This window comes from Kogia breviceps, chromosome 4 (assembly GCF_026419965.1).
Source record: "Kogia breviceps isolate mKogBre1 chromosome 4, mKogBre1 haplotype 1, whole genome shotgun sequence".
Classification (NCBI taxonomy): domain Eukaryota; kingdom Metazoa; phylum Chordata; class Mammalia; order Artiodactyla; family Physeteridae; genus Kogia; species Kogia breviceps.
The window spans coordinates 162,211,412-162,223,512 of NC_081313.1; the positions used below are offsets into that span (position 1 = coordinate 162,211,412).

At 36.3% G+C, this 12,101-nt stretch overlaps 1 protein-coding gene across 1 annotated transcript in view; it reads left to right on the forward strand.

The window, feature by feature from the left end:
- The window catches only part of TENM2 (teneurin transmembrane protein 2), a 3,844,234-nt gene that overhangs the window by 1,774,370 nt on the left and 2,057,763 nt on the right, over positions 1-12,101 (forward strand). The window lies entirely within an intron of this gene.

Here is a 12,101-nt window from a genome sequence, read left to right on the forward strand (position 1 = left end):
GTTAAACTATAGTGTATTTAATTAGGTGATTACACACACAAATTCAGGGGTTTTTTTTCTTCAATTTTTTTTTTTTTTTCTAAAAGGACTTTGTTGTTTCAAGTTTGCTAGAGTTCCTACTACTCACTTCTGTCTCCCAGTACCTAGTTGCCATTTATCAACTCACTTATGATATGATTTTCTTTTATGCCTATCTACCTTCTTTTACTGATATGTTGCCTGCTTGATCTCAGTAGAGATTTGTGTTTATGACCCCTGCCATAGATTTATTTATAGTCACAAGCAAGATAGGATTCAGTTTTAGAAAACCAAGGCCAAATAGTTAAGTAATTTTTTCAAGGTCATTTACCTAATGCCCAGTCTTTAAAAACAAAACAAAAAACCCACACACACTTATTATCTCATGTTTTAGTGGGTCAGAAATTTGAGCACAATTTAGCTGGGTTCTGTACTTCAGTGTCTCTCAAGAGGCCATAGTCAGGTGTCAGCCAGTGCTGGAGTCTTATCTGAAGGCTTGACTGGGAAAGGATCTACTTCCAAGCTCACAGGGTTGTTGGCAAGATATAGTACCTTGTGGGCTGTTGGACTGAGGGTGTTTTCCTCTCTGGCTGTCCACCAGAAGCCACATTCTTTCCATATGGACCTTTTCACAGGGCAGTTCACAGTATGACAACTTGTTTCATCAGACAGTAAGGGAAAGTTGTTCAAGCCAGACATTCAGGCCTCGATTTCATCTTCTTTTCCCCCCACATTCAGTCAATCATTATATCCTACTAATTTTTTTTTAGAGTTTTTAAATTGAAGTATAATTAACTTACTATATTATATTAGTTTTAGGTGTATAACATAGTGATCCAGTATTTTTCTACATTACAAAATGATCACCATGATAAGTTTAGTTACCATCTGTCACCATACAAAAGTATTAAAATATTATTGACTGTATCCCCTATGCTGTACATTACATCCCTGGCACTTATTTAAAATGAAAAGATTGTACGTCTTAATCTCCCTCACGTATTTCATTCATCCCCCTACATCTGCCCCTCAACTACCAATTTGTTCTCTGTATCAATGAGTCTCTTTCTCTTTTGTTACATTTGTTTGTTTGTTTGTTTTGTTTTTAGATTCCAGATACTAGTGAAATAGTATGGGATTTGTCTTTCTCCATCTGATTTATTTCACTTAGCATAATACCCTCTAGGTCCATCTACATTGTTGCAAATGGAAAAACAGCAATCTTTATTTTATCACTGAGTAACATACCAGTGTGTGTGTGTGTGTGTGTGTGTGTGTGTGTGTGTGTGTGTGTGTGTGTATACATATATATCACGTATATACATATATATCACGACTTCTGCAACTTTATATCTCTCAGTGAACCGTTAGGTTGCTTCTATATCTTGGCTATGGTAAATAATGCTATAATGAACACAAGGTTGCATATATCTTTTCAATTAGTGTTTTTGTTTTCTTTGGAAAAATACCCAGAAGTGGAATTGCTGGATTGTATGGTAGGTCTACTTTTAATTTGAAGGGGAACCTGCATTGCGTTTTTTATAGTTACTATATCAACTTATTTTCCTACCAACAGTGCACAAGTATTTGCTTATCACCACATTCTCACCAACACTTGTTAATTGTTGTCTTTTTGATGACAGCCTTTCTGACTGATGTGAAGTGGTATCTCACTTATCTCACTGTGATTTTGGTTTGCATTTCCTTGATGATTAGTGATGTTGAGCCTCTTTGTATGTGTCTCTTGGGCATCTCTATGCCTTCTTCGGAAAAACGTCTTTTCAGATCATCTGTGCATTCTTTTAATCACGTTTTTTTTGATGCTGAGTTGTTTAATATTTTATATATTTTGGATGTTAACCTCTTATCAGATATATCATTTGCCATGTCTCCCTCAATTCAGTAAGCTGCTTTTTCATTTTGTTGATAATGAGAAGGCATCCATTTATTTTTGCTTTTGTTTCCCTTGCCTTAGGAGACAGATCCAAAAAAATATTGCTAAGACCAATGTCAAAGAGCGTACTGTCTATGTTTTCTTCTTGGAGTTTTATGGTTTCAGGTCTTACATTTAAGTCTTTAATCCATTTTGAGTTTGTTTTTGTGTATGATGTGAGAAAGTAGTTCATTTTGATTCTTTTGTATGTAGCTATCCAGTTTTCCTAACACCGTTTATTGAAGAGGCTGTCTTTTCCCCATTGTATGTTCTTGCCTCCTTTGTCATAGATTAATTGGCCATAAGTGCATGGGTTCATTTCTACACCCTCTATTTTTCTCCATTGATCTATGTGTCTGTTTTTGTACCAGTACCATACTATTTCGATTGCTGCAGCTTTGTAATATAGTTTGAAATCAGGGCTCATAATACCTCCGGCTTTGCTCTTCTTTCTCAGGATTGTTTTAGCTTTTGGGGGTCTTTTGTGTTTCCATACAAATTTTAGAATTATTTGTTCTAGTTTTGTGAAAAATGTCATTGGTATTTTGATAGGAATTGTGCTAAATCTATAGATTACCTTGGGTAGTATGGTCATTTTAACAATATTAATTATTCTAATCCATGAACACAGTATATCTTTCCATTTGTGTGATCTTCAGTTTCTTTCATCAATGTTTTATAGTTTTTCAAATATAAGTCTTTTACCTCCCTAGATTTATTTGTAGGTATTTTATTCTTTTTGATGCAATTGTATATGGGATAGTTTTCTTAATTTCTCTTTCTGACAGTTTTTTGTTAGTACATAGAAACACAACAGATTTCTATATATTAATTTTGTATACTGCAACTTTACTGAATTCATTTATTAGTCCTAAGGGTTTTTATGTGGCCTCTCTATGATTTTCTATATATAGCACCATGTTGTGTGCAAACAGTGATAGTTTTATTTCTTCCTTTCCAATTTGGATTACTTTTATTTCTTTTTCTTGTCTGATTGTTGTGGCTAGTACTTCCAATACTATGTTAAATAAAAGTGGTGAGAGTGGGAATCTTTGTCTTGTTCCTGATCTTAAAGGAAATGTTTTCAGCTTTTCACTGTTGATTATGTTGTTGTTTGTAGTTTTGTCATATACAGCCTTTATTGTGTTGAGGTATGTTTCCTCTGTATGTACTTTGTTGAGAATTTCTATCATAATTGGATTTTAAATTTTGTCACAAACTTTTTTCTGTTTTTGCATCTATTGGGATGATCATATGATTTTGTATTCTTCAGTTTGTTAATGTGGTGTATCATATTCATTGATTTGTAGACATTGAACCATCCTTGCTTCCCTGGAATAAATTTTACTTGCTCATGGTATAAGATCCTTTTACTGTACTGCTGAATTTTTTTGCTGATATTTTGTTGAAGATTTATCACTTATATTCGTAAGTGATATTGGCCTATAATTTCCTTTTTTTGGTGGTGTCTTTATCTGGTTTTGGTATCAGGGTGATGCTGGCCTTGTATAATAAGGTTACAAGCATTCTCTTTTCTTCAATTTTTTAGAATATTTTGAGAAGGATAGATGTTAACTCTTCTTCAAATGTTTGGTAGAATTCACCTGTGAAGCCATCTGGACCTGGACTTTTGTTTGTTGAAAATTTTTTGTTTACTGATTTAGTTTCGTTACTGATATTAAGTCTATTCATATTTTCTATTTCTTCCTTTTTCATTCTTAGGAGACTGCATGTTTCAAGGATTTTATCAATTTCTTCTAGGTCATCCATTTTATTATTATTATTTTTAATTTTATTATTATTATTTTTTTTTGCGGTATGTGGGCCTCTCACTGTTGTGGCCTCTCCCATTGTGGAGCAGAGGCTCCGGACGCTCAGGCTCAGCAGCCATGGCTCATGGGCCCAGCCACTCCGCGGCATGTGGGATCTTCCTGGACCGGGGCACGAACACATGTCCCCTGCATCGGCAGGCGGATTCTCAACCACTGTGCCACCAGGGAAGCCCAAGGTCATCCATTTTAATGGCATATAATTGTTCATAGTAATCTCTTATGATCCTTGGTATTTCTGTGATGTAGGTTGTGATTTCTCCTCTTTCCCTTTGGATTTTATTTGGGTCCTCTCTCTTTTGTTCTTAATGAGTCTGGCTAATAGTTTATTAATTTTGTTTATTTCTTCAAAGAACCAGCTCTTAGTTTCATTGATTCTTTTTACTGTTTTTTTTTTTTTCTCTATTTCATTTATTTTTGCTCTGATCTTTATTGTTTCTATCCTTCTACTAGCTTTTGGTTTTGATTGTTCTTTGTTCTAGTAGTTCCTTCAGGTATAAGGTTAGGTTGTTTATTTAAGATTTTTCTTGTTTCCTGACGTAGGCTTGTATCACTATAATCTTACCTCTTAGAACTGCTTTTGCTGTGCCCCATAGCTTTTGGATTGTTGTGTTTCCATTTTCATTTGTCTCCTGGTATGTTTTTATTTCCTCTTTGATTTCTTCAGTGACCCATTGGTTGTTTAAAAGCATAATGTTTAGCCTCCACATGTTCATGTTTATTGCATTTTTTTTCCTTGTAGTTGATTTCTACTCTCATACTATTGTGTTTGGAAAAGATGCTTGGTATGATTTTAATCTTCTGAAATTTATTGTGACTTCTTTTGTGGGCTAGCATGTAATCTATCCCAGGGAATGTTTCATGTGCTCTCAAAAAAAGAATGTGTATTCTCTTGCTTTTGGATGAAATATTCTGTATATATATATATATATGTTAAGTTAATCTGCTCTAATGTGTCATTTAAGGCCAATGTTTCCTTATTGATTTTCTCTGTGGATGATCTGTCTATTGATATAAGTGGAGTAATGAAGTACCTTACTATTACTGTATTGTTGTCTATTTTTCCCTTTATGTTAATATTCGCTTTATGTATTTACATGTTGCTCTTTTGGGTGTGTGTGTGTGTGTGTGCGTGCACGCGTATGTGTGTATATTTACAGGTGTTATACCTTCTTGTTGGATTGATCCCTTTATCATTAAGTAATATTCTTCTTTATTTGGTTATAGTCTTTGTTTTAAAGTTTATTTTCTACCCCAGATTTCTTTTTGTTTCCATTTGTATGGACTACCTTTCCATCCCTTTATTTTCAGACTGCATGTGTCCTTAGTTCTAAAGTAAGTTTCTTGTAGGAAGTATATAGATGCGTCTTGTTATTTATTAGGTGACTCTGTCTTTTGATTGGAGTGTTTAGTACATTTACATTCAAAGTTATTATTGATAAGTGTGTACTTATTGCCATTTTGTTAATTGTTGTCTGGGGTTTTTTTGTAGGTTTTTTAGCTTCTTCCTCTTTTGCTCTCTTCCTTTGTGATTTGATGACTATCTTTAGTGTTATGTTTGGATTCCTTTCTCTTTTTGTGTGTGTCTCTCATATAGGTTTTTGGTTTGTGGTTACCATGAGGATCATATATAACATTTTGTGTGTGTGTGTGTGTGTGTGTGTGTGTGTGTGTGTGTGTGTGTGTGTGTAAGTCAGGGTATGCCCTTTGTGTCCTTCACAGACCCTTCTTTTGTGGCAGGGCCAACTGCTGTGGGCGCATTATTAGGCAAGGCTGGCCGCAGGCCCAGTTGGCTGAGAAGTCCTGCCTGGTGTGATGGCTGCCAGCCTGCTGGTGGGCAGAGCTGGGTCCCAGAGCAGCTGGCTATGGAGCCCAGCAGATACTGGGCTGGTGTTGTCCCTCTGGTGGGCAGGTAAGCCCCTGACACTAATAGGCTAGAGGGAGGACTTCAAAATGGTGTTTGCCAGCACCAGTGTCCTCGTGGTAGAATGAGCTCCACTTCCCAAAATGGCTGCTGCCAGTGCATTGAACCCCAGGTGGTGTCCCGTGTGCCTCATACCTCTCTGAGAGACTCTCCAAGATCAGCAAACAGGTCTGACCTAGGCTCCTTTCAAATCAATGCCTCTGCACTGAGACTTGGAGCATGTGAGATTTTTGTATGCACCTTTTAAGAACAGAGCCTCTGTTTCCTACAGCCCTCTAGATCTCCTGTACACAAGCCCTGCTGACCTTCAAAGCCAGATGTTGTGGGTGTTTATCTTCCTGGTGCAGGAACCCTAGACAGGGGAGCCTAATGTGGGGCTTGGACCCTTTACTCCTTCGGGAGAACCTTTGCAGTTGTGGTTATCCTCCTGTTTGTGGGTCATATACCCAGGGGTGTGGGCCTTGACTATGTCATGTCTCTACCAATCTCGTACATCCTTCTTTATATCTTTAGCCATGAAAAATCTTTTTTACTAGGCTTCAGGTTATTTTTGTAGGTAGTTCCTCTGTAAATAGTTGTAATTTTGGTATGCCCATGGGAAGAGGTGAATTTAGGGTCTTCCTAGTCTGCTGTCTTAGCCATATTCTCCAACACCGAGTATTTTAGTTCAATCCAATATCTTTTTCTTACACCAGTGTTCCTCAAACTTGAGTGTGCTTCAGAATCACCTGAAGGTCTTGGTAAACAGATTTTAGTCCCCGTCCCAAGTTTCTCATTTACAAGGTCTGGTTTGGGGCCAACACATTTGTATTTCTAAGTTTCCAGCTATTCTGGTTGTGGGACCACTCTTTACGAACTATTATGTTTTCCCATCATGCTTTTCAGATTTATCTTCCGCAAATCCTTTCAGCTTACCTTCAAAATGAAATTAAGAGTATCTATTCTGTCTTCCTCTCAAGGTTGCCATGAGTTTCAAGTAATTGTAAACTGCTAAAATGCTACAAAACAAGTATAAAGCTTGTCTCTTTCACTAGAGTACAAGTTCCATGAAAGGTGGAGCATGTCTTGTTCATTTTGCTATTTCTTGTTCCTGATAAATAGTACTTTATAATTTTTGTTGAATAAATGAATAAACAGTAAAATCCAGTGATTGGTTAAAATTAACTTAAAGAGAGAAAAGATAGAAGTAGAGACCAATCAATACCTATTTAAATTCAAGAAAATAATTCCTAAGGAATGTGTATGCTTTTCTGATTTATTTGGTAGTTTAGTTATGCTAGTGTTAAGAATGCAAAAAGAAGCAGTGTATCATTCAGTGATGGTGCTTGTTGTAATAGTTTCTCCTTTGAGTAGGAATAGTTTCTGCATAAACATTCAAATGATTGTAATCACTATCCAGAGAGTGAATCCTCTGCCCTGGCAGTTGGAAAATGACTCTCTATGCTGACAGCCCCACAGGATGGAAATGCAATAGCTTTGCTACTACTGTGTAATGTTGTTAAGCTTAATTGACTGCACCCATAAATAGTGGGAGAATGTGAGAGTGTGTAATCCATTCTACTCTTAAATTATTATGTGGGGCCAACTTGCAGGCATCTCAGGGACTCTCTGTAGTATAAACCATTCGTTGTTTAGATTTTAGATTTTCCTTGTCCATACCAACCCCAACTCAGTTTCATTCATTTGCAGTCCACCTCTTCTTAAGCCTTGTGTTGTTATGATTTCACACATACTTCCCTTTTCTTAAAAAAAAAAAAAAGTTGTCTATAGGGGCTGTTACACCTTACTGCCATAATTACCTTCCTACTCCTGTCTTATTTCTGTACCCATGACCTCAAAACGGCTTTGTTAAGGGTATCAATGATTTCCACATTGGAAATCCAAAGGATAGTTCTTTTTTAAAATTTATCTTATTGCAGTATAGTTGATTTACAATGTTGTGTTAATTTCTGCTGTACAGCAGAGCAATTCAATTATACATATATATATATATATATATATATATATATATATATATATATATATACATTCTTTTTCACATTCTTTTCCATTATGATTTATCACAGGATATTGACTATAGTTCCCTGTGCTATACAGTAGAACCTTGCAAGTAATACCTCTTAGGTCTCATCTTACTTAACATCTCACCACATTCGACATAGTCAGCCATGCCTCCTTCTTGAAGACACTCTTCTCTTAGCTTTCATCCAACTACATTCTCTTAGCTTTTTTCCTTCCTCTCTGACCACTACTTCTCAGCCTATTTCATGAGGCATTCTCTATGGCACATTCCTAAATATCAAAGTTCTTCTCTCTCTACAAACTTTTCCTAAGTGATATTCCGTACCCATGACATAATGTCATCCAAATGCTAATATTTACCATCTCCTATCACTTATCCATTCCTCTCCTCTGAGAGATAGGTTTATGGATCCATTGCCTTCTGAACAGCTCTACTTGAATTTCTTTCAGGTTTCTCAAACTTAAAATGTCCAAAATTTTACTCTTGAATTCTCACTTCCTCACTTCACCAACACTTGACATTTTCTCACTCCCCTGCTCTGTCTAACTCACACATTCGTGCCAACATCTATCTCCAGCCTATCAGTTCATTCCTAGCTACATTATTCACTTTTTGGTCTGATTCATCATCATTTCTGTCTCTGGACCTTTACCAATGGCTAGTTACCAGCCTGAAATACTGTTCTCCCCACTCTTCATCCAGATAATTCCTATTCATCTGCAAATCTTAATTTCTATATTCTTTCTTTGGAGACCTTCCCAGACCCCTCAATCCCACTGGTCAGTACATTTATCCAGTTCTTTGTAGCACTTAACATGATTTGTAATTTTGCATTTATTTGAATGTTACTATATGTTATCTCCTTTACTTCATTTGCCTCTCCCTCTTTCTTGTTTTCTCTTTTAAATTTGGCTTTATAAAGCTAGACAATTTGGAAGAGAGGTATCTCCTGGATTACCAAGACAATTCTGTCTTAAAATATCTAGGACTAACTATATTGATTCATTCATCCATTTATTCATTTAATTCTTGAGCTCCTACTGTGTATTATGTACTTTTATAGCCTGAATCTTGGATCTGCCACTCACTTGCTGAGTTATCATGACATATTAATTATTCATTCACCAGCTTCCTTATCTCTTAAAATGGGTGAAAATAGTAACTATGTTATAGAGCTATTTTGAGAAGTAAATGAGTTATTACATGTAAAAGTGACTAGCACATAATGAATTCCATGTATTAGCTAGCTTTATTTTTATTATCATCAATTAATCATTATTTTGTTCAACATTATATAGCTCAATGCCTAAAAAAGTAAAGTTTATACCTTTCACGTAGTTTATATCTTAGTGTAGGGCAAACTGTGACCATTTGGCCATTTTTGTAAATAAAGTTTTATTGGGATACAGCTAGCTCATTTCTTTATATTTTGTCTAAAGCTGTTTCGTGCTGCAACAGTGACTTTGAATTGTTACTACAGAGATTGCATGCCCCACAAAGCAGAAAATGTGTACCATTTTTCCTCTTTACAGGAAAAGTTTGCTGACCTCTGTTCTAATGCAGATAAACACACTTTCTTTTTTTTTTTTGTGGTACGCGGGCCTCTCACCGTTGTGGCCTCTCCCGTTGCGAAGCACAGGCTCCGGACGCGCAGGTTCAGCGGCCATGGCTCACGGGCCCAGCCGCTCTGCGGCATGTGGGATCTTTCTGGACCGGGGCATGAACCCGTGTCCCCTGCATCGGCAGGCAGACTTTCAACCACTGCGCCACCAGGGAAGCCCCACACTATCTTTAGTAGATAGCCCATATAGTGAAAAATCCACTGGAGTCAGGAAGACCTGGATTAATATTCTAATTTTTGCATTCTACCACTGTCTTATTGCATGGTTTTAGCATGCTACTCATCTCCCTAAGCATCAGTTTCCTTGGTTGCAGAAAAGAGCTCAGTGGCTATTCTGATGTGTTAGATAATAAAATGTATACATAGTACCTGGAAATCTTGGTACTCAATAAAACTTTTCCTCTTTCCTTTTGGAGAATAAAGAATTTATTTAATATTGATACTATAAGTATTAACATTTATTACAACTTTACAACTACATGAAAACATTTTAGATCAGAAGTTGAAAAAATCATGGTCTATAATAAAGTAAGTTTCAGTAGAAGACAAATAGATTTTAATTGCAGTAAATGCAAAGGAAAGATGTGTTAAATTCTGCTTTCCATTCTAGTGCTATTAAGATGTTATCATCTTAGTCTTGTTTTAAATTTGTCATAATTAAGTTATAGGTTTAAATCCTTTATATGCTAATGATTATTCACTTCTAATAAGGTTTCTAAGGTGCTTCTAGTGCAAAAACCAACTGAAATTATTGTGTAAACTAAATTAACTAGAAAGGAGAACAATCTGGCTCTCTATGAGGGAAATAATTTGGTTTTTTTTCCAAAGGTACCTCCTTAATAATAGCTTAAAACAATAAATCTATGAAGATTTGATTTTTTTTCACAGTAGTTAACCCCTCAGTAACGTTGCTTACAAAATTCCAATTTAAAAAATGACCTTTGATAGATGCCATAGAAAATTAAATTTTAATGAGGGATAATAAATGGTGATGCTTTTCACAGGAGGAAACACAGTGCTTGCCTGGAGCCCTTACTGCATGTCATCCACATCAGCCCTCTATTACTGTGGCTTCCCTTTCATTATTTTCAGGGAACGATGATGGGACAGCACACTTTGAAGAACCAAAACCAGTTTTAGTATTATGCTTACCAAAGGTGATCTTCATCACTGGCTAATTAGACAGGTGGCCCTCCCTTGCTTTAGTGATAGTTCTTTTGTAGAAAGCTGCTCTATTCCTCCACAATGATAGTTTAAGGTATTTAAGCATTCCTTTGATTATGTGGCCTGACTGAAAAATAAATCTTCATGATTGGGCTCAAAAAAAAAGTGTTTCACTAGATGGGAATTTTACTCTTCTGTAGCAAAGACAGAAAAGTGTTTACAATGGTCAGCTTTCAGGTGGAAAACACATTTGGCAACCACTCAAACTGAGGCTAGGAAGAGCAAAGCAGAAGGATGATGGGGAAAAGAATCACATTATATGCTGATACCTGCAAATGGCTGTTTGGCTTCCTTAATAAAATAAGAATGCTCACCAATGCTTCTTAGGCCAATATAAGCAGTCTGTTATTAACCCTCTGGGCCACTCAAGTTCATTGGCCCATTTACTAAATGAGAGCAATTTATCATAAATGTGCAATAATCATGGCAAACATACTTATTAATTTATTGTTTCTAGTTTAAATTTCAAAAAAATGTGACGCTTTCTGCGTCTATATGATGCCACTCTCTCTACCCTTTTTGCCCTGAGGATCCTATTAGCAGAGAGCTGAGCAATTTGGTTTCATCGGAAATAAATTATGCCTCCATTCTTAAAATATAAGTGCTGAAGGACTGTAAAGATTAGAAATTCGTGTGAAGCCCCCATCACTGGAAGTTTTATTTTTCCTTGATGTATAGCGCTTCTGGTGTTAATGTAAAACAACACATCTTTCTAAAAGTTCAGAGCCAAGTCGCCTTAAGAGAACCCTGACCAGGATTACGGGGGATGTACAAAAGGAAACATATTACCATGGAGGGCGGGGATGTTTGGTTCCTCAAAAGCTGTTTCCAAGACAGGCTGCTTGTGTATTACAGAGTGAGGAGGGGACTCAGCTAGTCACCCTCTGTTTCAAAATGATTAGAAAACTGCAGTTCCCAAGAAAAATGAGGTGAATTCTCACTTTTTTCACCAAGGGTCTGGGGATGAAATGACACCTTTAATTATGAAGGACTGTTGGTACCACTCTGGTAACAAGCTGCCATAAATGAAACCCCTAATTGCCTCAGAATCAAGTATTTCATGTAAATGTATTTTAATCTTAGGTACAGTTGTTGGTCCAGCTTTCGTTGTTTTCCCCTGTCAGCATATGATAGAAGGAAGTGGTTGTGCAAACTTCTTATTTTACTGCTATTTTATTGTCAGTTTTGCCCAATGGCTAAGGAGCTAATGTGTGTTTTCTAGCCATAACTTGTTATTTTACTAGCTGCAGGGCCCCATGGCAGTGCTCAACTTTGACTTCCATAAAATTGCAGTTAGAAAAAGAGGTGACTCTCATGTTTTAACAAACCTTGATCTTTACTTATTTCTCATAATTATATCAAATTGCACTAGGTATCAAACCATTTTTGTCTGATTATTATTTTTAAAAAGTATGTCAGGTGACTAGAATTCATTTATCAGCTACACATGCTTACATTCTTAAAATTAACACTGTATGATCTGAATGTTTACTCAGCTATTTCTCCTTTGCCCTCTCCTCTAACGTTCA